The 23,007-nt window shown below is 47.4% G+C and overlaps 1 pseudogene; it reads right to left on the bottom strand.

Moving 5' to 3' along the window:
- LOC123115086 (zealexin A1 synthase-like) overlaps positions 1-11,257 on the bottom strand; it is a 33,182-nt pseudogene extending 21,925 nt beyond the window's left edge.
- Positions 11,258-23,007: the final 11,750 nt, after the last annotated feature.

The raw sequence follows: 23,007 nt of genomic DNA, 5'->3' as shown, positions 1-23,007 counted from the left end.
CAACTAGCTAGGGTTCAAAATTAACTAGGGAGGAGGAGAGAGGAGGGAGGAGGAGTACCTCTCGGTGGAGGACGACCGGCGCACGGGGGAGGGGGAGGGGTGGCGGTCGGCGGGGGACGAGGGCTGGTGCGGGAGGTCGGCTGGCGGGGGAGGAGGTCGGCATGGGGTAGGGTGAACGACGGGGGAGGAGAGCCGGCGCAGGCGAGGGAGGCCGGCGGGAGAACACCAGCGCGGGGGACGGCGAGAGCGATGACGCGTGGCAGAGGCGCGCAAGTGAGAATGTGTGAGGGGGAGAGTGAGGTCGAGCGCGGGCTGAAGGAGCATGGATAAGGTGCCTGTAGTAGTAGCGCTTGTATGTAGAAAGCGCTACTGCTACGTACAATAGCAGTAGCGCTTCCCACATACACGCGCTACTACTATGCCTGGCCTACCGGCAACGGTCTGGCAAATGTAGTAGTAGCGTGTTTTATGAACAAAGCGCTACTGGTATCCTATGATCGGTGATATCTTGCCTTCAGATCGGTGATAAAAGGTGTACCCAACAGTTTCCTTTGGGTATCCTATGAAGACACATTTCTTCGATTTGGGTTCGAGCTTATCAGGTTGAAAACCTTTTCCACATAAGCATCCCAGCCCCAAACTTTAAGAAGTGACAACTTTGGTTTCTTGCCAAACCACAGTTCATAAGGTGTCGTCACAACGAATTTCGATGGTGCCCTATTTAAAGTGAATGCAGCCATCTCTAAAGCATAACCCCAAAATGATAGCGGTAAATCAGTACGAGACATCATAGATCGCACCATATCTAATAAAGTACGGTTACGATGTTCGGACATACCATTACGTTGTGGTGTTCCAGGTGGCTTGAGTTGCGAAACTATTCCACATTATTTCAAATGAAGACCAAACTCGTAGCTCAAATATTTGCCTCCATGATCAGATCGTAGAAACTTTATTTTCTTGTTACAATGATTTTCCACTTCACTCTGTAATTCTTTGAACTTTTCAAATGTTTCAGACTTATGTTTCATTAAGTAGATATACCCATATCTACTCAAATAATCTGTGAATGTCAGAAAATAACGATACCCGCCACGTGAAGGAAATATGCCCTAGAGGCAATAATAAAGTTATTATTTATTTCCTTATTTCATGATAAATATTTATTATTTATGCTAGAATTGTATTAACCGGAAACTTAGTACATGTGAGAATACATAGACAAAACATATTGTCCCTAGTATGCCTCTACTTGGCTAGCTCGTTAATCAAAGATGGTTATGTTTCCTAACCATAGACATGTGTTGTCATTTGATGAACAGGATCACATCATTAGGAGAATGATGTGATGGACATGACCCATCCATTAGCTTAGCATTATGATCGTGAAAGTTTCATTGCTACTGCTTTCTTCATGACTTATACATGTTCCTTAGACTATGAGATTACGCAACTCCCGAATACCGGAGGAACACTGTGTGTGCTACCAAACATCACAATGTAAATGGGCAATTATAAAGGTGCTCTACAGCTGTCTCCGAAGGTGTTTGTTGGGTTGGCATAGATCAAGATTAGGATTTGTCACTCCGTGTTTTGGAGGGGTATCTCTGGGCCCTCTCGGTAATGCTTATCACTATAAGCCTTGCAAGCATTGTAACTAATGAGTTAGTTGCAGGATGAAGTATTACAAAAGGAGTAAAGGGACTTGCCAGTAATGAGATTGAACTAAGTATGATGATACCGACGATCAAATCTCGGGCAAGTAACATACCGATGACAAAGGGAACAACGTATGTTGTTATGCGGTTTGACCGATAAAGATCTTCGTAGAATATGTAGGAGCCAATATGAGCATCCAGGTTTCGCTATTGGTTATTGACCGGAGATGTGTCTCTGTCATGTCTACATATATCTTGAACCCGTAGGGTCTGCACGCTTAACGTTCGATGACAATATGTATTATAAGTTATGTGTTTTTTTATGACCGAAGTTTATTCAGAGTTTCGGATGAGATCACGGACATGACGAGGAGTCTCAAAATGGTCGAGACATAAAGATTGATATATTGTATGGCTATGTTTGGACACCGGAAGTGTTCCGGAGAAGTTTCAGTGCCGGAGGGTTATCGGAACCCCCCGGGGGAACTAATGGGCACATGGGCCTTAGTGGCGAGAGAGAGGGGCGGCTAGGGCAGGCCACGCGCTCCCTCCCCCTTGAGTCCGAATTGGACTAGGAGGGGGGGGGGGCGCCCCCCTTTCCTTCTCCCTCTCCCTCTCCTTCCTTCCCCCTCTTTCCCTCTTGGTGGAATCCTACTAGGACTAGTAGTCCTAGTAGGACTCCCCTTGATGGGGCGCGCCAAGGAGGGACGGTCAGCCTCCCCTTGCTCCTTTATATACGGGGGCAGGGGGGCACCCTAGAAGACAAAAGTTTCTCTCCCAACCGTGTGCGGTGCCCCCCTCCATAGTTACACACCTCGATCATACCATCGTTGTGCTTAGGCGAAGCCCTGCGCCGGTAGCATCATCATCACCGTCGCCATGCCGTCGTGCTGATGGAACTCACCCTCGGCCTCAACTGGATCAAGAGTACGAGGGACGTCATCGAGCTGAACATGTGCTGAAGCGGAGGTGCCATACGTTTGATACTTGATCGGTTGGATCGCGAAGAAGTTCGACTACATCAACCGCGTTAACTAAACGCTCCCACTTTCGGTCTATGAGGGTACGTGGACACACTCTCCCCTCTTGTTGCTATGCATCACCTAGATAGATTTTGCGTGGTTGTAGGATTTTTTTGTAATTACCGCGTTCCCCAACAGTGGCATCAGAGCCAGGTCTATACGTAGATGTTATATGGATGAGTAGAACACAAGTGAGTTGTGGGCGATAATAGTCATACTGCTTACCACCAACGTCTTACTTTGATTCGGCGGTATTGTTGGATGAAGCGGCCGGACCGACATTACATGAACGCGTTCATGAGACTGGTTCTACCGACGTGCTTTTGCACAAAGGTGGCTGGCGGGTGTCTGTTTCTCCAACTTTAGTTGAATTGAGTTTGACTATGGCCGGTCCTTGTTGAAGGTTAAAATAACACACTTGACGAAAAATCATTGTGGTTTTGATGCGTAGGTAAGAACGGTTCTTGCTAGAAGCCCATAGCAGCCACGTAAAACTTGCAACAACCAAGTAGAGGACATCTACCCTGTTTTTGCAGGGCTTGCTGTGATGCGATATGGTCAAGGCATGGTGTGATATAAATTGTCGTATGAGATGATCATGTTTTGTAACTATGTTATCGACAACTGGCAGGAGCCATATGGTTGTCGCTTTATTGTATGCAATGCAATCGCCATGTAATTGTTTTACTTTATCACTAAGCGATAGCGATAGTCGTAGTAACAATAGTTGGTGAGATGACAATGGTGCTACGATGGATATCAAGGTGTTGCGCCGATGACGATGGAGATCATGACGATGCTTCGGTGATGGAGATCATGAGCACAAGATGATGATGGCCATATCATGTCACATATTTTGATTGCATGTGATGTTTATCTTTTATGCATCTTATTTTGCTTAGTACGGAGATAGCATTATAAGATGATCCCTTACTAAATTTCAAGGTACAAGTGTTCTCCCTGAGTATGCACTATTGCTATAGTTCGTCGTGCCGAGACACCACGTGATGATCGGGTGTGATGAGCTCTACGTTCACATACAACGGGTGCAAGCCAGTTTCGCACACGCAGAATACTCGGGTTAAACTTGACGAGCCTAGCATATGCAGATAAGACCTCAGAACACTGAGCACGAAAGGTCGAACGTGAATCATATAGTAGATATGATTAACATAGTGATGTTCACCATTGAAAACTACTCCATCTCATGTGATGATCGGACATGGTTTAGTTTATTAGGATCACGTGATCATTTAGATGACTAGAGGGATATCTATCTAAGTGGGAGTTCTTAAGTAATATGATTAACTGAACTTTAATTTATCATGAACTTAGTCCTCATAGTTATTTTGCATGTCTATGTTATTGTAGATCAATGGCCCGTGCTATTGTTCCTTTGAATTTTAATGCGTTCCTAGAGAAAGCTAAGTTGAAAGATGATGGCAGCAACTACACGAACTGGGTCCGTAACTTGAGGATTATCGTCATTGCTGCACACAAGAATTACGTCCTGGAAGCACCGTTAGGTGTACCACCCGCGCCAGCAACTGCAGACATTGTGAATGCCTGGCAGGCACGTGTTGATGACTACTCGATAGTTCAGTGTGCCATGCTTTATGACTTAGAATCAGGAGTTCAAAGACGTTTTGAACGTCATGGAGCATATGAGATGTTCCAAGAGTTGAAGTTAATATTTCAAGCAAATGCCCGAGCTGAGAGATATGAAGTCTCCAACAAGTTCTATAGCTGCAAAATGGAGCAGAATAGTTCTCTCAGAGAACACAAACTCAGAATGTCTGGGTACCATAACCACTTGACTCAGTTGGGAGTTAATCTTCCTGATGATAGTGTCATTGACAGAGTTCTTCAATCACTGCCACCAAGCTATAAAGGCTTCGTGATGAACTATAATATGCAAGGGATGACCAAGACTATTCCCGAGCTCTTCGCGATGCTAAAGGTTGCGGAGGTAGAAATCAAGAAGGAGCATCAAGTGTTGATGGTCAATAAGACCACTAGTTTCAAGAAAAAGGGCAAAGGGAAGAAGAGAAACTTGAACAAGAACGACAAGAAAGTTGTTGCTCAGGAGAAGAAACTCAAGTCTGGACCTAAGCCTAAAACTGGGTGCTTCTACTACAAAGGGAGTCACTGGAAGCGGAACTGCCCCAAGTATTTGGCGGATAAGAAGGATGACAAAGTGAAAGGTATATTTGATATACATGTTATTGATGTGTACCTTACTAATGCTCGTAGTAGTGCCTGGGTATTTGATACTGGTTCTGTTGCTCATATTTGCAACTCGAAACAGCGGCTACAGATTAAATGAAGATTGGCTAAGGACGAGGTGACGATGCACGTGGGAAATGGTTCCAAGGTTGATGTGATCGCTGTCGGCACGCTACCTACATCTACCATCGGGGTTAGTTTTAGACATGAATAATTGTTATTTGGTGCCAGCGTTGAGCATGAACATTATATCTGGATCTTGTTTGATGCGAGACGGTTATTCATTTAAATCAGAGAATAATGGTTGTTCTATTTATATGAGTAATATCTTTTATGGTCATGCACCCTTGCTAAGTGGTCTATTTTTATTGAATCTCGATGGTGATAATACACATATTCATAATATTGAAGCCAAAAGATGCAAAGTTTATAATGATAGTGCAACTTATTTGTGGCACTGCCGTTTGGGTCATATCGGTATAAAATGCATGAAGAAACTCCATGCTAATGGACTTTTGGAATCATTTGATTATGAATCACTTGGTGCTTGCGAACCTTGCCTCATGGGCAAGATGACTAAAACTCCGTTCTCCGGAACAATGGAATGAGCTACTGACTTATTGGAAATAAAAAAATACCGATGTATGCGGTCCAATGAGTGTTGAGGCTCATGGCGGGTATCATTATTTTCTTACCTTCACAGATGATTTGAGCAGATATGGGTATATCTACTTAATGAAGCATAAGTCTGAAACATTTGAAAAGTTCAAAGAATTTCAGAGTGAAGTGGAAAATCATCATAACAAGAAAATAAAGTTTGTATGATCTGAACGTGGAGGAGAATATTTCGAGTTACAAGTTTGGTATTCATTTGAAACAACATGGGATAGTTTCATAGTTAACGCCACCTGGAACACCACAGTGAAATGGTGTGTCCGAACGTCGTAACCGTACTTTATTGGATATGGTGCGATCTATGATGTCTCTTACTGATTTACTGCTATCATTTTGGGGTTATGCTTTAGAGACGGCTGCATTCACTTTAAATAGGGCACCATCAAATCCGTTGAGACGCCGCCTTATGAACTGTGGTTTGGCAAGAAACCAAAGTTGTCGTTTCTTAAAGTTTGGGGCTGCGATGCTTATGTGAAAAAGCTTCAACCTGATAAGCTCGAACCAAAATCGGAGAAGTGTGTCTTCATAGGATACCCAAAGGAAGATGTTGGGTACACCTTCTATCACAGATTTGAAGGCAAGATCTTTGTTGCTAAAAATGGATCCTTTCTAGAGAAGGAGTTTCTCTCGAAAGAAGTGAGTGGGAGGAAAGTAGAACTTGATGAGGTAATTGTACCTTCTCCCTTATTGGAAAGTAGTTCATCACAGAAATCAGTTCCAGTGATTCCTACACCAATTAGTGAGGAAGCTAATGATGATGATCATGAAACTTTAGATCAAGTTACTACCGAACCTCATAGGTCTTCCAGAGTAAGATCCGCACCAGAGTGGTATAGTAATCCTGTTCTGGAAGTCATGTTACTAGACCATGGCGAACCTACGAACTATGAGGAAGCGATGATGAGCCCAGATTCCGCGAAATGGCTTGAGGCCATGAAATCTGAGATGGGATCCATGTATGAGAACAAAGTGTGTACTTTGGTGGACTTGCCCGATGGTCGGCAAGCCATAGAAAATAAATGGATCTTCAAGAAGAAGACTGACGCTAACGGTAATGTTACTATCTACAAAGCTCGAATTGTTGCGAAAGGTTTTTGACAAGTTCAAGGAGTTGTCTACAATGAGACTTTCTCACCCGTAGTGATGCTTAAGTCTGTCCGAATCATGTTAGCAATTGCCACATTTTATGATTATGAAATTTGGTAGATGGATGCAAAAACTGCATTCCTGAATGGATTTCTGGAAGAAGAGTTGTATATGATGCAACCAGAAGGTTTTGTCGATCCAAAGGGTGCTAACAAAGTGTGCAAGCTCCAGCGATCCATTTATGGATTGGTGCAAGCCTCTCGGAGTTGGAATAAACACTTTGATAATGTGATCAAAGCATATGGTTTTATACAGATTTTTGGAGAAGCCTGTTTTTACAAGAAAGTGAGTGGGAGCTCTGTAGCATTTCTAATATTATATGTGGATGACATATGGTTGATTGGAAATGATATAGAATTTCTGGATAGCATAAAGGGATACCTGAATAAGAGTTTTTCCATGAAAGACCTTGGTGAAGCTACTTACATATTGGGCATCAAGATCTATAGAGATAGATCAAAACGCTTAATTGGACTTTCACAAAGCACATACCTTGATAAAGTTTTGAAGAAGTTCATAATGGATCATTCAAAGAAAGGGTTCTTTCCTGTGTTACAATGTGTGAAGTTGAGTCAGACTCAAATCCCGACCACTTTAGAAGATAGAGAGAAAATGAAAGTCATTCCCTATTGAAAGTGTGTTACGTCGACTAGAGGGGGGGTGAATAGGCGATTATTATGAATTCTTCACTAAGGAATTTCAGGGTGAGGAAATTCCTAAGCGAAGAACCACTTGCGGCGGAATAAGTACTCAGGTATAAGCATAATGGAGCAACAACATAGTCTTCATGATGAAATGAAAGACAAAACACAGAGTACAGAAAGCGTAAACATAGGATAAGCAGGATGAAGATAAATTGACTGACGAAATAGGATTGAGGAATTAGAGAAAGTCTTCAGTCAAAGTCTTCAAATAGTAATGATCAGGTTCATCAACACATAACTGAGTAAATGAAAGGGTTGTGGAAATAGAACCAGTAGGCTTGGTGAAGATAATGATTTGGTCGACCAGTTCCAACTGCTGTGACAGTTGTACGCCTGGTTGGAGCGGTTGAGTATTTAAACTCAAGGACACACATTCCCAGACACACAATCCTCACCATATTCTCCTTGAGCTAATATCACACAGACCTCACCCAACAGTAGTGGTAAGTCTTCACAAGTGACTTCCAAACCTTCACAGACTTGGTCACTCGGCAATCCACAATTCCTCTTGGATGCTCAGACCATGACGCCTAACCGTCTGGAGGATACACAGTCCTCAAAGGTAACAAGCGTCGGTTCCACACAGGAACAATCTCTTTAGTGATGCTTAATCACTTTGGGTTTGTAGGTGTTTGGGTTTGGGATTTGGGTTTTTCCTCACTTGATGATTTTCGCTCAAAATCCTCGGAGGATGGGATGCTATCAAAGGACAAGTGTTAGTTTCTCTCGGAGCAGCCAACCAACTAGTGGTTGTAGGGGGAGGCTATTTATAGCCTAGGGAGCAGCCTGAGATGATAAGACATAAATGCCGTTCAATGATATGCCCGTTAGGTGGTAGGATATTTTGGACAGCTGGCGCATGGCACAACAATGGTCAGATTTGAGGTTCGAATTCCTCAGGGCTATCATGTTCCTCACCGTGTAGGCAATCTGCACTAGCAAATTCCTAACTCCTCAGTCAGAACAAATTCCTCAGAGACTAGAAGATCTTCGTCTCTGTCACTGAAGAAATTGACTGAACTGATATGAGATTTCCAATGGCTTCACTCGAAGGATTGGGTAGGTGTAGGATTTTGAGATGAGCATCACATGGAAATCAGTTTCCTTAGTATTACCTCGACCCCCTTTAACAGTACGGTGTTTCCTATGACTCAAGAAAGAGAAAATGAAACTAGAAAAACAAAAGTCTTCACGCTTCATAATCCTCGCATGAATATCCAAGTCTTCAAGGTCACACCAATTTCTTCACTTTCAAAGTCTTCAGGAGAACCAAAGTCTTTAGCCAAAGACATTCATTTTTAGGGGTCGACTTTCACTATAAATATCAAACTCCTCATCGACTTATAGAACATGTGTACACTCACAAACACATTAGTCCCTTTACCTATAAGTCTTCAATACACCAAAATCACTAATGGGGCACTAGATGCACTTACAATCTCCCCCCTTTTGGTGATTGATGACAATATAGGTTAAGTTTTCAACGGGGATAAACATATGAATTGAAAGTGCTCAATATTGAGGAATTTGATTGCAAGATATAGAAGAACTCCCCCTGAAGATGTGCATAGTGAGGAATTTGCTTTTGAAGAAAATAACACTTGAAGAGTAGAATCATGGAGATCTCCCCCTATATCTTGTAATTCATACACACATTTAACATATCGAATGAAGAATTTGAAATGCATGATGAGATATGGTGACTGATGTAATTCAGCATGCGTGCATAGGATATATGAGGAAATAGCATGCAGAAAATAGATCAAAAGTATCGGGTCACCATCGGACTTAAGTTTACAACTCAATTAGCAAACACTTCACAGAGTTGCAACTTAACCAAAAAACACCCATATAGATAGACCCGATTGAAGACTAACTCAAATTGCTCCCCCTTTGTCATCAAATGACCAAAAGGGACGAAAAATGAGGACTAACGCCCCTGAAGAATTTTATCACGAAGTCGATGGAGGAGCGCCAGTGTTGTTGGGGTCGGTTATTGGAGTAGGGCCTGCCGTAGTGTTGTCCAAATTTTCATTTTCATCAGTCTTGTGAGATGAAGAATATGAGCTGGGCACCAAAGGAGGAACTTCAACCTTCTTGAATTTCTTCGCTGGAGGCTTATACCAGCTGAAGTCCTGCTTGAAACCCATTTGCTTGAGATCTTCATCATCGTAGAGATGAGTCAGAACAGCCTAGGTGCGATCAAAAACTTCATTGAGGTAATAGTGGTTCTTCTTCACTGAATTATATGTGGCAGTCATGTTGTGAAGAATTGAACCAAACTGACGTTTCACCCATTTGTGATTGCGATCGACCTTCTGATGAAGACTGAGGAGAAGCTCACAATCAGTCATCACCCTTGGAGCTGTAGCTTGAGGACTTTGCTTTGAGGCATTGGCGGCAGAGTCATGAGTAGCAGAGTCATCATTGGTGGAATATGAAGTAGCTTTGCGAAACTGTCCATCCAATGGACGAATGCCCTCATCAATAATAACAGTGGCCTTGCCCTTTTCATCAACTAAGGAAAATGGCCGCTTGAGGACTTCAATAGGGGGCAAGAAAAACTGCCATGATTGAGTGTGTCATCTTTATAGTTGAGAGAAGACCTTGATATGAGGAATCTCATAATCCAAGGAGCATAAGGCTTCAAATCAAAAGGATACATCACAACATTTTCTAAAGTCCTCATGAAGAAGTCATGGTAGTTCACTAGAATACCATGCATGATATTGAAAAGCAGATTCTTCATGATGCCAACAACTTCTTCATCATTGGCCGGTGCCTTATAGTGAGTATTTTCTGTCATCCAGTCCAACACCCATGAGTTCACATCTTCAACATTGCCACTGATGTGCATCATCGCATAGAACTGAAGAATGAGTTCTTCGTTCCGATCACAGATGTCCGTGCAGAAGTTAAGCAGTCCAGCATCATGAATAGCAACGAGGACTGGTGCGAAGCATGGCAATGATTCCATATCAACATGAGGAATATGCTCATAGTCGAAGACTTTGTCCTTGTTGAAAAGCACAGAAGAATAGAAATTGGCTTGGCTAGCAGTCCAGAAGCGCTTCCTCCTCAGACGAGCAGAGTCATAGGGATTGTAGTCAATGAAGAATACACGCTCATTGAAGAAAGTGTCAGCCTTGAATTTCTGAGTCTTGGAGAATGGATTCTTCAGCTTTGGTTGAGGAGTATCAGTTAGTTGAAGAATAACCCCAGGAATCTAAATCTCCGGAGCCGCAGGCTGAGGAATATCAGCTTCTGCTTCTGTAGCAGCCTGGGCCTCCATTTCTTCATCAGCATTTTCATCAGCACTAGTGGCTGGAATCTCTTCATGAGTGGAAGGGGCAGTGTGAATTTCTTCAGAGCCCATTTGAACTTCTATTGGTGCTGGGGTCTGAGGAATTTGTTGTAGTGGTGTGAACAGAGGAGAGTTGGGGTGCTGACTGTCCCAAAAATCATCGTTCATCATGGGTGTGGTGCTCCCAATGTCCACATCCTCATCCTCTTCCATTTCTTCAACGTCGGCCTCTTCAACTGTGAACTGAGGCGTTGGCGATGATACCTGGGGAGTTGAAGTGAGAGTATCAACTTCAATTTCTTCATCCATCTGCTTTGGGGAAGCAACAACGGGATCTTCTTCAGCAGATTCTTTAGGAATCTGATATTCTTCACCAAAAGTAACAATTTCCTTCGATGGCATGCTGGAGAGAAGAACAACATCAATGGGATTTTCAATCAAGCTTGTAAAAATCTTCGCCTTGGGTGCAGAAGATTCTGAGGCAACAGATGCTTTGCTTTTCTTCAAAGTAGCACGCTCCATAGCCTTTGTTTTCTTCACTTCCAGAGCAGAAGGAAGAACTAGGCTTGGTGTTGGTGCAGGCGGAGCAGAGGAAATTGGATCAATTTCTTTAGGCACAATTGATGCAGTTGGCCTGTCTTGAGCAATTTCTTCAGGCACAGCTTCAGCTTCTTCAACTGCCCTGACTTGTTCTTCAGCGCAACACTAGTGGTTGCCCTGGCAGTTTCTTCAACGACTGGTATTTCTTTAGTCCCAGCGCTTGCAGTTTCATCAGCAGCCTGATTTTCATCAACGGTGCTGGCATGTCCTTCAGTCGGCTGGGCTGATGCTTCAGCCGGAGGAACTTCATTAGGTGAAGTGAATTTCTTCGTCAGTTTGACAAACCTGACTTTGGCTCCCAGCCACTCTGCTTTGTAAGCGTCAAATTCATCACTGAGCTTTTTGATCTTAGCTTGCAGAGCGAGGAGTTGTTCAGGCGAAAGGTTGAGAACATTGTCCTTCAAATAGTGTTGTTTCTTGTACTGGCCTTTCTTAGCAAGTCTGGCTTGATCATATTTCCATTTTTCTTCAGCAATGAACGTCGTCAACATGTGACTTTGTCCAGGAGTGAGGTCTAGCTCGGGCAAGGGAGTGTTAGGATCTTTGTGCCAGAGGTCAATAAAATCCAGGATCTTCTTCGGATCCAATAGAAGGGGCACATCACTCCCTTTGGCTCTAGCGGCCCGATGCTATCTGTCCTTGATGATATCAGCCAGTTCTTCATCATCAGATGGAATTTGAAAGACCACCTACTTCTTATGAGGACTTGGTCTAGTGCCTCGTCCAGCAGTAGCCTTGGTCTTCAGCAAAGTTGGGCTCTTTGAAGATAGATGAGGAACTGAAGAACTTGCAGAAGCTCCTGAGGCAATAGATATGCCTGTGGTGCTTTGGCAAGTGACGAGATGCACATGTGCCGAGGACTTTGCCGGAGGAGCTGAGGGTTTTGAAGTCTAACGAACTGGAGCAGCCTGAGGAATTTGCCGTCAGGGCACTGATGAGCTTGGCCGTGAGGGCATTGTTGAGCTTGGAGGTTTGCGGGCAGGCTTCTTGGGCATAGCCTTCTTGCTTAAGGAAGCCTTAGCAGCGGCAGCAGCAGAATATTCATTGAATTTCTTCACTGCTTCTGTGGCCTGTTTTGCCAATTTGGCTTGCCGCCTGGCCCATTCATCAGCATAATCCTCAGCATGTTTGATGCTTGTGGGATCAGCTTTTTGGCCAGGTGCCAACCGAGGTCTTGGGCAAGGAGGGTTGAGAGCGAATTTCTTCATATATTTCGGAGTAACATATCTGTACTCCCTCCACTCCCGAGCCCATCTGCGTTCAATCTTTTGTATGCGCACCTTGCGCTCATTTTGGTTTCCTTCCCATGAGTTGCCTCATCAGGCATACAGTACCCTGCATAGATGTCAGCATGGATCTCAAAGGCAATGTTAACTTCTAGCTTCTTTCCTCCTTTCTGAGGCCTTTTACCATCATCCATTTTCTTCAGCTGAGGAATTTGAACAATAGAGTTCTCTGAAGAAGTATGCAGCTTTTCTTCGAGGAACGCTGCAAATGAGTTAAGTTGTTGAGAACCTAGTGATTCAACAGCAGACTTGTGTACCTGTGAACGGAGTATAGGTGCAAAGAATTTGGAGAGGTCATACGCGTTCTCAGAAGTTTTTGCAAAACGGAACAAGTTTGAGGAAATTGACCAGTTGTGTCTTGAAGAATTTCACTAAGCGTTCTTTGACTTAGGTTCCAGAGTTGTGCGGATTGTGAAATTCACAAAATTGAGGAATCTTGAGGAAAAACGTCACTTAGAGAAATAGATCAAGAGCAGATGATTCTGCTAGGTGTTTAGAGTGTGGAGGTTGAAGAATAAACACCTCTTGAGGATTTTGTTGAAATTATCAGGATCAACAAAGGTAGTAAAAGTAACTTTTAGTTACCCTTGATGAAGAACACGATAAACTGAAGATGTAGATTTAGAAGTTTGTCAGTCTGGATCTTCCACGCCCTAACTTGGCAGAGGAAGACAACTACGACAACGGTAGAGTGAAGAAATCCGTGGCCGGCACGAGTACGACGGTGATGAGGTCGAGGTAGTGAAGCTCTTCCTCACCGGCGATGATGAAGGTAGCAGCGGCGCTAGGTCTGGTGAGCTCAAGCAAGGGGAGTGAGGCTGAGCGGGGTAAATGAAGTCAGAGGAGGTTGAGGGGTATATATAGCCACGGTGAAAAACTGTTCACCCGAAGAATTTGGATGAACGTGCCCCTGACCCTTCTCATCCTAGCGACGTGTGTCACCCACGTACAGTGTAGTTGTGAGCGTGTAAGATCATGGGTGAATAGATAAGATTTATCGTGGAACGTATAACGGTTTGAGCGGCAACAACCGAAAATTCAGATAAGATTTTTTTAATGTTTTGTTCGCAATTTCTTCAGCTGACAAGGACACAGTAAAGATTTTGAACGAGTTTTAAATAGAACACACATGAAGAATTTGTGAACAGACTTGGTTGAGTTTAGCATAGAGGGGAAAAGGGTCCGATCACATTCACTTAGCAGAAAAGTCAACTTGAAGAAATAGCAATAAGTGAATGCTGTAGAGGACATAAAAACTCAAGTATATATATAGTCAATCAAGAACAATGACGGAAGGAGTGAAGACAATGCAAAGTTGAAGAATTTGAAAAACTGAGGAATTTCAAAAATGATAAAAAAACTCAACTTGAAGATTTTCAACTTTGGTTGGTGGCATAACCCACCGTATAAGAAAGATGATTTCAGATACCGCGTACAATTGTCGTAGGGTTGTGAGAATCAATTTCTTCATTAATTTCTTCACACTTAGAGGGTTAGTCTTCATTGATTGAAGAAAAATGTTACTTCGTGTGTTGCACATCTAAGTAATCAAGTCAGCATAAGTGTTAGGATGTGTGTCCTTTTCAAAGAACATTCAAAGATTCTAGGATATTTAGCTCACACCGCAACTTGCTAAATCTCTTCTCATCCAAGGGCTTTGTGAAGATATCAGCCAGCTAGTCTTTAGTACTTGCGTGGCCGATGGAGATGTCGCCCTTCAACACATGGTCACGAAGAAAATGATGACGAATCTGGATGTGCTTTGTCTTTGAGTGTTGAACTTGGTTGTGAGCAATTTTGTTAGCACTCTCATTGTCGCAGTAGAGCGGCACATTCTTCACATTGATGCCATAGTCCCTGAGGGTTTGCTTCATCCATAGAAATTGAGCACAACAGGATCCAGCAGCAATGTATTCAGCTTCAGCAGTAGAGAGTGATACACAGTTTTGTTTCTTCAAGGACCAACATACCAAGGATCATCCGAGGAAATGACATGTTCCTGACGTTGACTTGCGGTCCACATGACCACCAGCATAGTTAGAGTCTGAATATCCAATGAGATCAAAGGAAGAGCCCTTGGGATACCATAATCCAAGTGTTGGTGTGTGAGCTAGATATCGAAGAATATGCTTCACAACCTTATGGTGTGATTCCTTTGGTGTAGCTTGAAATCGGGCACACATGCAAACACTAAGCATAATATCCAGCCTAGATGCACACAGGTACAATAAAGAGCCAATCATGGAGCGGTATACCTTTTGATCAAAGTCTTTACCATTTTCATCAGTGCATAGATGGCCATTAGTGGGCATAGAGATTTTGACGCCTTTGTAGTCTTGCATGCCGAATTTCCTCAATACATCCTTGAGGTATTTCTCCTGAGATATGAATATACCATTGTATTGTTAACGAATTTGAAGACCTAAGAAGAATTTCAATTCTCCCATCATAGACATTTGATATTCTTCACTCATCATATAGGCAAATTCATCACTGTATCGTTGGTTAGTACATCCAAAGATAATATCATCAACATATATTTGTCACACGAATAATTCATCATCATATGCTTTGGTGAAAAGAGTTGGGTCAAGTGAACCGGGTTTGAAGCCTTTCTTCATGAGGAATTCCTTCAGTGTGTCATACCATGCCCGAGGTGCTTGCTTGAGGCCATAGAGGGCTTTGTTGAGTCTGTAGACGTGATCTGGAAATTTTGGATCCTCAAAACCTGGTGGTTGAGCAACATATACTTCTTCCTCAAGCTTACCATTGAGGAATGCACTTTTCACATCCATTTGATGTAAGATGATATTATGATGGTTAGCGTAAGCAAACAATATGCAAATATCCTCAAGTCTAGCAACAGGTGCAAAAGTGTCATCGAAATCAATTCCTTCAACCTGTGTGTAGCCTTGAGCTACAAGACGAGCCTTATTCCTCACCACAAGGCCATTTTCATCTTGTTTGTTGCAGTAGATCCATTTGGTACCGATGATGTTGTGCTTGCGTGGGTCTGGTCGCTTGACAAGCTCCCACACGTTGTTGAGCTCGAATTGATGCAATTCATCTTGCGCGGCTTGAATCCACTCAGATTCCATGAATGCTTCATCAACTTTAGTGGGCTCTGTGATAGAGACGAATGCAAAATGCCCACAAAAGTTAGATAAATGTGAAGCTTTTGAGCGCGTGAGAGGACCTAGTGCATTGATGTCACCAATGATATTCTTGATCTGCACTTTGTTTGCAACGCGAGGATGTGCAGGTTGACGACTTTGGTTTGGTTGAGCAATTTCTTCAGACCCAGATTCTTCAGCAGCACCAGTGTGATTTTCTTCACGATCCAGAATGACTTCTTCAGCAGATTCTTCGGTAGGGATGATATCTTCAGTAGCTTTGAACTTGATGGATTCCTCAGGTGACATTTCATCTAGCACAGGAGGTACGTGCTCTCTTTGCAAGCCATTAGTTTCATCGAACCGCACATCTACAGTTTCAACAATCTTGTGATGATTGACGTTGAAGACTCTGTAGGTGTGTGAGTCCGTCCCGTAACCAAGCATAAAACCCTCGTGTGCTTTTGGTGCAAACTTAGAGTGATGGTGAGGATCTCTAATCCAGCATTTAGCACCGAAGACTTTGAAATAACTTACATTGGGTTTCTTGTCAGTGAGAAGTTCATATGAGGTCTTTTTGAAGAATTTGTGAATAAATACCCTGTTGATGATGTGGCACGCGGTATTGATGGCTTCAGGCCAGAAACGCTGAGGCGTCTTGTATTCATCAAGCATAGTGCGAGCCATCTCAACAAGAGTTCTTTTCTTGTGCTCCACGACGCCATTCTACTGAGGAGTATAAGGAGCAGATAACTTGTGAGTAATACCAAGTATATCAAGATATTCATCGAGGCCAGTGTTCTTGAACTCAGTTCCACTACCACTCCTGATATGCTTGATCTTCACACTGAAGTTAGTGGAAGCCCTTGAGGAAAATTGTTTGAAGACTTCCTGCACTTCATTTTTGTAAGTGATGATATGCACCCATGTGTAACGAGAATAGTCATCAACAATGACAAAGCCATATAATGATGCAGAACTAGAGAATTAAACCCATTAAGAGGCGCTAGAATGGTGGCCAACCAGCTATGCCATGTGGCGCATGCTGGTTGGTCATGGTGAGAAAATATTTTTTAGAGTTTTTTAAATGGTAAGGAGGCTTTTTTTGAGAGAAGTTTTTTTAGATTTTTTCTTTTTCCTTTGAAGATGGCTGTGATATCCACCTGATGAGAGATTTTTTTTTAAATTTGACATGATGGTGAGGTGCACATAGCTTTCTCTCAAGCGGCCCGCAATGGCGGGCCCCAACCACTAGTCTAGCATAATGAGTAGGGCCAAAGAGATCCATATGAAGTAGTTCAAAGGGACGAGAAGTGGTCATGATAGTCTTTGAGGGATGCTTGGATCTGGTGATCTTTCCAGCCTCGCAAGCCCCACAAAGATGATCTTTGAGGAATTTGACACCCTCGGTGCCAATGACATGCTTCTTCTTTGCGAGTGTATGCAAGTTCCTCATCCCAGCAGGACCAAGTCATCGATGCCATAGCCAGCATTCTGAAGCTTTTGCAAGTAGACATGTGGCAGGCTGTGGTCCTGCAGAGAAATCAACAATGTACAAGTCTCCTTTCCTAAATCCTTCGAAGACTTTGGAGTTGTCAGATTCCATTAGCAAAAGGCAACAAAATTTGCCAAAGACAACAACCATATCAAGATCACAAAGCATTGAGACAGACATGAGGTTGTCGGCGTCCTGGATATGGGGGTATCTAGACTTGCCTGCCTGCGGCCTGAGGCGTGGCTCATTAGTGGCCCAGTACGACCCGTCTTCATCAACCCAAGTTCAAGACCCTCGTGAGGGGCCAAGCCTCGCGGGGCAGACGATGCAAGGCCTCCTCAGGGGCGGCCTCACTAGGGAGGCTCGCGAGGAGGCGGAGAGATCAAGGTAAGGAGTACCTCGCGAGGTGCGCATGATGCAAGCCATGACGATCGAGACCAGGCGGGCGCCGACTGGCACAGTGTCCTTGTTTCCTCTTTGGTGGAAAGGGGCAAGCGTAGGAGCGGAGTACCGAGGCATCAAGCAAAGGTTTCCATATTGGTGCAACAAGACCAAGACCAGCAGGATAGCATGACGGAGGTCACCGTGGAGCCCAAGACGGCGTCATCGCCAGTGCCTTTGGCAGTCGAAGACCACCTTTAGTCAGGATAGCTTGTACTAGCTCTCCCCCTTCAAATCCCGCCATTGTGGAATCCCTTCCCGCTCAATATTTAGGAAGAGGACCAAGGCCTCTATAAATAGGACTAGCCACCACCATAGAGGGGAGGAGACACACCGGCACAAGAACACCTCTCCTCACGAGGCTGTTCTTCCCCTTGTACTGTTCCTCACCAGCCCAAGAGGCAATCCACACACCACACACTGGAGTAGGGTATTACACCACAATGGTGGCCTGAACCAGTATAAATCTTGTGTCCCTTGTGTTGTTCATCTTGCTAGCTTAGAATCGCGGCGAGGTTGTGGGAGTGGATCGGTAGGGAGAAGGTCTTAGCGCGCACCCCAGAGTTCGAACCTTAAGGGTTTTGCCGGAACCCGATATCCGACATTTGGCGCACCAGGTAAGGGTGCGCCGGAATCTTTCCTCCGCTGATCTGTGTTCCACCGCTTTGTCGCATCCATGTCCGGCGACCCGACGACCAACGCCGACCACTGGGCGGCATGGCCTGCCCATGCCGTGCCGCCTACCCAAGGCAACCCCGACCCCACGCTTCAGGCAGCCCGCGTTCCGCAGAACACTGCAGGGCGCGGGCAACGCGGTCAACCACCGCCTGCCCTCACCCCGCAGCAGGTGCGATCAGCAGCAAAGGCCTCAAGTCATGTTGCAGCCACGGCGCCGCACACCCGACGGGAACTAGCAGACATGAGGGCCGCGCTCACGATGGCTCGGGAGCTGCTGCAGTGCAGGTTGCAGGAGAGCGGCAGAGACGTGCTGCTAGAGCGTGTGGCTGAGCTCCTGGATGCCGCAGCTTCGGGGGCGCATCCCTTCAGTGTCCAGCTTCCACCCCAAACCCCGGGCGGATCGCGCGGCGGGCCCATCCGCGCTCGCGCGCCCTCAAGCGTGACCCAAGGACTCATCAACACCAGCTCAACCATCAACGTCGGGCGTCAGGCTGTACCAGCACCACCCCTGGTGAGCGAGGGCACTCGCATCACCGCCTACAACTCGGACGGGCCGCCGCCCTATCATCACCAAGACGGCCTGCTGGGTCAAGCCGCGTGGAGCGTGGCGCAATACGGCGAAACCTTCGGGGTGGCGGCCTCGGAGGCTTACGTACCCCATATGGTCGTCCGGGAGTACGCGCTGGAAGACGACCATGGCTTGTCCCTCGGGCCAGGCTGGGAGGAAGAGACGCCAGAAGTCGAGCCTTTCCAGGAGCCTCAAGGAAGCCTCACCAACTGCACCGACGGCAGCAGCTATTAGGTACTGCTAATTCCTCAGGAGCAAGCTTATGCTAACCATGGGTCGCATGAAGTTCAGGTCACCGCAACGAAAGGCTGCCCCAGCTCGGCAGCCCCCCTTCTGCCAGGAGGGGTGCACTGGGGGCTGCTGGAGAGGGGCCGTGAGCCAGGCCCCTCCCCACGGTGCATGGAGCAAAGTGTTTCCCGGAGGTAGGCCCTCTGTCGGGGAGGTCCTACAAGGCCTACCCCCGGTAGAGGACCCGTGGTCATCGGGGGAACCGCTGGCAACCGCTCTACCCCATTGGCGTCGTCCTTGGTTTCCGGTCGCCGTCAATGGCGGTTGAGCGTGGCGCAAGGCAGTCCCTCGTCTGGCGATATGAAGCAAGGCCGATACCTGCGAAGAAGGCCCAGTGCCTATGAAGCTCGCCGCCCGTGACACTCTCACGTAATAATGAGTTGGGGCTGTACACACCGCGGAGTCTCCGGAGAGCCGCCTTCGGGCCTCGGGTGCTCCCGCCCACGCCAAGTGGCAGCACTTAGCTCCATGCTGGTGAGAAGACGTCGAAGACTAGACTAGGTGCCGGACGCGGCCTTTTGCCTTTTGCCTCCTTTTTTGTGATCAAGCTTCCTTGCTTCAGATTTAAGTTGAAATTGAATTTGTGTTTGCGTGTGTTCGGGGGGGAGGTGTCTTGTCTCGTTTGTGTGATTTCTCGTGTTCTGATTTCTGCCCTAGTTCGAGGATTGCGTCACTTGCCTCCCCCTCGCAAGCTCCTCGCGGGCGGGGCTGGCCTAAGCACACACGCGCGCCGCCCTTTGGCCATCACTCGCTCTTGCGAGGCTCTCATCACATGATCAGCGGATCCCCTAGAAGACCCTCGAAGGGCCGCGGCCCCAAGGCCCGCTCGAGCTAAAGGTAAATCACAGCAAGTAACTCCTCACGAGGCCTGTAGCCTAATGGAGGCATACATTCAGTGTCACCCCTACAAGCATGCGGATGATGGTCCTTTTTACATGAGGGGCTTCCCCTCCCAAAATGCTCTCACAACCTTCTGGGCCACACCCGAGTTTTGTGTGCAGGGAAAAACAACAGGGAGACACCGGATCAGTCGGACATATCGCTCACAGCATCCTCTAGGTCGCCTCCGGAGGCATCACTTGCGTCACTGTCACCATCACTATCATCACCATCGCCGTCATCAGCGCCATCTTCACCGTCATTCACCACATCACCTTCATCCGCGGCCACTACCACCTCGTCATCATCAGAAGCGAAGGCCCTAACAAGAGCAGCCACGTTGTCCTCTACCCACTGTGCCAGGTCGCCTCGAATGACCATGGGCACCATAGCAATGACGGTGTCGAAGTCAAAGTGGGGATCTCTGTCATGAAGATGGCTGGACACGGGGGAGAATGCACGCCCGAGCAGGACTCGGCTTCTCTCCTCGACTAGCTGGCGAGCTCTCTCAGAGCAATTCTCCAGATGCGTCACCATGTCAGTGAAGAATTGGAGATGGGCAGCATAATTGGTCACATGAGGATATGGAGCGTTCGCATCGCAGACGTTGCCCATGGCCATGTTGGCCCTGTCCCTGAGCTCTTGGAGCATGGGACCATGCATGTGCTCCAGCGTCTGGCGCTGGAGGATTTCTTCTTGGTTCTGCCGCACAACAGACTCAGCATCATCAACTCGCCGCTGAAGAAGAAGCAGCTCGGCGCGGGAGGAGGCCAACTCAGTCTGCGCTGAGACCAGGGCGGTTGCGCTGGCCTCCGTGTGCTCTGTCGTTTCTGCCAGCTTGGGCCTAAGGGCAGCGGTCCTGCCCATAGCCTCAGCTTCAATCAACCCCAAGTTCTGGCCATACTCGTGCACCAGATCCACGCGAACTTCTGCCATGCGGTGGCTGACCTCTTCTTTGAACCGGGCCTCCCGCGCGCCAACATCATCCTCCGCCCGGGTAACCAGGCGCTCCCTCGTCTCCAACCTCTCAAGGTCGAGGTTGTGCTCAGCAGCCTCCAGCGTCAACGCTTCCTCACGCCTCCGGAGTTCCTCTTCCTCGACGGGCGTCCCCTTCAGTGATGCGAGGGAGGCCTAACGCAACTCCATCTATTGCTCAAGGGAAGCGCTCCAAGCTTGGAGCTCCCACGCATGCTTCTCCGCGATCTCGTGCCGCTGGTCTGCTTCTCAAGCCTCCCCAATAGCTCGGGAGCAGGCCTCTCGCGAGGCCGTGAGAGCTGCTTCGGCCTTTGCGTTATCGAGCTCCCGTTGATGACGCGCGAGGCTGACAGCCACCTTCAGCTTGCGCTGCTCCTCAACCAGCCGCATCCCTTCAGCTTCAAGACACGCGTCCACGTCCGCGAGCTCTCCACCAAGCTGGCTCACCACGTCCATCGCCTTCTGGAGGAACCCCTGGCGGACGACGCTGCGCTCTCGTGCTCATCTGAGCACGTCGTCGATATCGTCCTCCGTCGCCGGTGTTGACGGTGGGCCCTGGAGCGGTACACCCCCTCTCGACAGGGGGCTGGGGGCTGGCGCCACCATAATTGTCGGACGGGCTCCGCGAGGGACCCAAGCCGGCGCAGATCCACCCTCAGAAGAAAGGCCTAGGGGCCGACCTCAACCATTCGCCGCCCACAATCAGGGGAGGAGCTCTGGGGAGGCTGGTCACGCCCAGGGCGAGACGCAGAGAAGGGAGGCAATGCCGTAGGCTCATGGCACCTTGCGGGCCGGATTGCTCCCCCTGCCGAACTCACGTCAGGGACATCGCGAAAGCTCGGAATGCACAAGGCCAGTGATGGAGGCGAGGCTGGAAGAACTCCCCTGGCAGACTCCGCAAGCTTGGCAGGAGGGATCCTGAAGGGCCATAGTCAGGAAAGGAAGCGGCGATTGAAGAATTGCTAGAATAAGGCACTTACTCATCTATGGCGAAGTATTTCCTGTGCTTCAACGGTCGGAAGGGGCATCCACCGCCGCTTGAAGACTCCTTCCTCTTGCGGAGGGCGTCAAAGTCCACGCGGAACCGACCCAAGCGCGCAACATGGGGACCGGCCCGCAACACAGATGAAGAAGCGCCCAAGCATCCAACCTCAGGGGCGCCAAGCTGGGGGGAGCAATCAGGCACCACCTCCTGATGACCTGCCGAGGCCTCGGGGGCCCTGGCCTCAGGGGTTGCAGGTCGCGTCCCCCCATCGATAACCACCTCAGGATAGGCTACACGGGCTCCAGAGGATGACGCCTCGGGAGCCCCGTGCGGCGCCAGCACCACGACACCAGAGCCTCCAGCCTCATGCGATGCTTGCCTCCCTTCACCCGCTCCTGGGGCAAGATCAGTGTTGGCGGCGGGGAAGGGAGCCTCAACGACGGGATTCTCACGAGGCCCCACAAGGTCAGCCAGACGCAGCCCCCATTCATCAAAGTGAGGCATCTGCCTCGCGAAGTCGGCCCTGCCCGAGCAGAGATACAGAAGGCTGCCCCCGTGCCGAATGTCGCCCGACGCAGGGTCGCCTGCCAAGACCTCCAGCACCTTCTTCAGTGTTTCAGGCGCCAGCTCCGTCTCCTGAAGCCTCATGCGGTCCTGGCACCCGGTCAAGGCCCACATCGGTCGGGAGTGGCGCTGGAGAGGAGCCACGTGACACCGAAGGAACTCCTGCACCACCCGGGGTGCAGTCACGCCAAGGTCCCTCAACCTCCCCAATCGGTGCTAGACGTAGGAGAGCCGAGGGCTCGCAAGCTCTTTGTGGTCCCAGCCTGGATTGGGGATAGCAGGCAATGTCGGATGCTCAAGTAGGGGGTTGGGCACTCCGACATCCACATACAGCCACCGTGTCCGGAACCCGCTCGTGGAAGGCGGAAGGCCAAAATCAATCCCTGAGGCGGCCGTCTCT

Source organism: Triticum aestivum, chromosome 5B, assembly GCF_018294505.1.
Source record: "Triticum aestivum cultivar Chinese Spring chromosome 5B, IWGSC CS RefSeq v2.1, whole genome shotgun sequence".
NCBI classification, from domain to species: domain Eukaryota; kingdom Viridiplantae; phylum Streptophyta; class Magnoliopsida; order Poales; family Poaceae; genus Triticum; species Triticum aestivum.
Note: the sequence above shows the minus strand (reverse complement) of the source record. Positions and strands in the feature narration are given on the sequence as shown.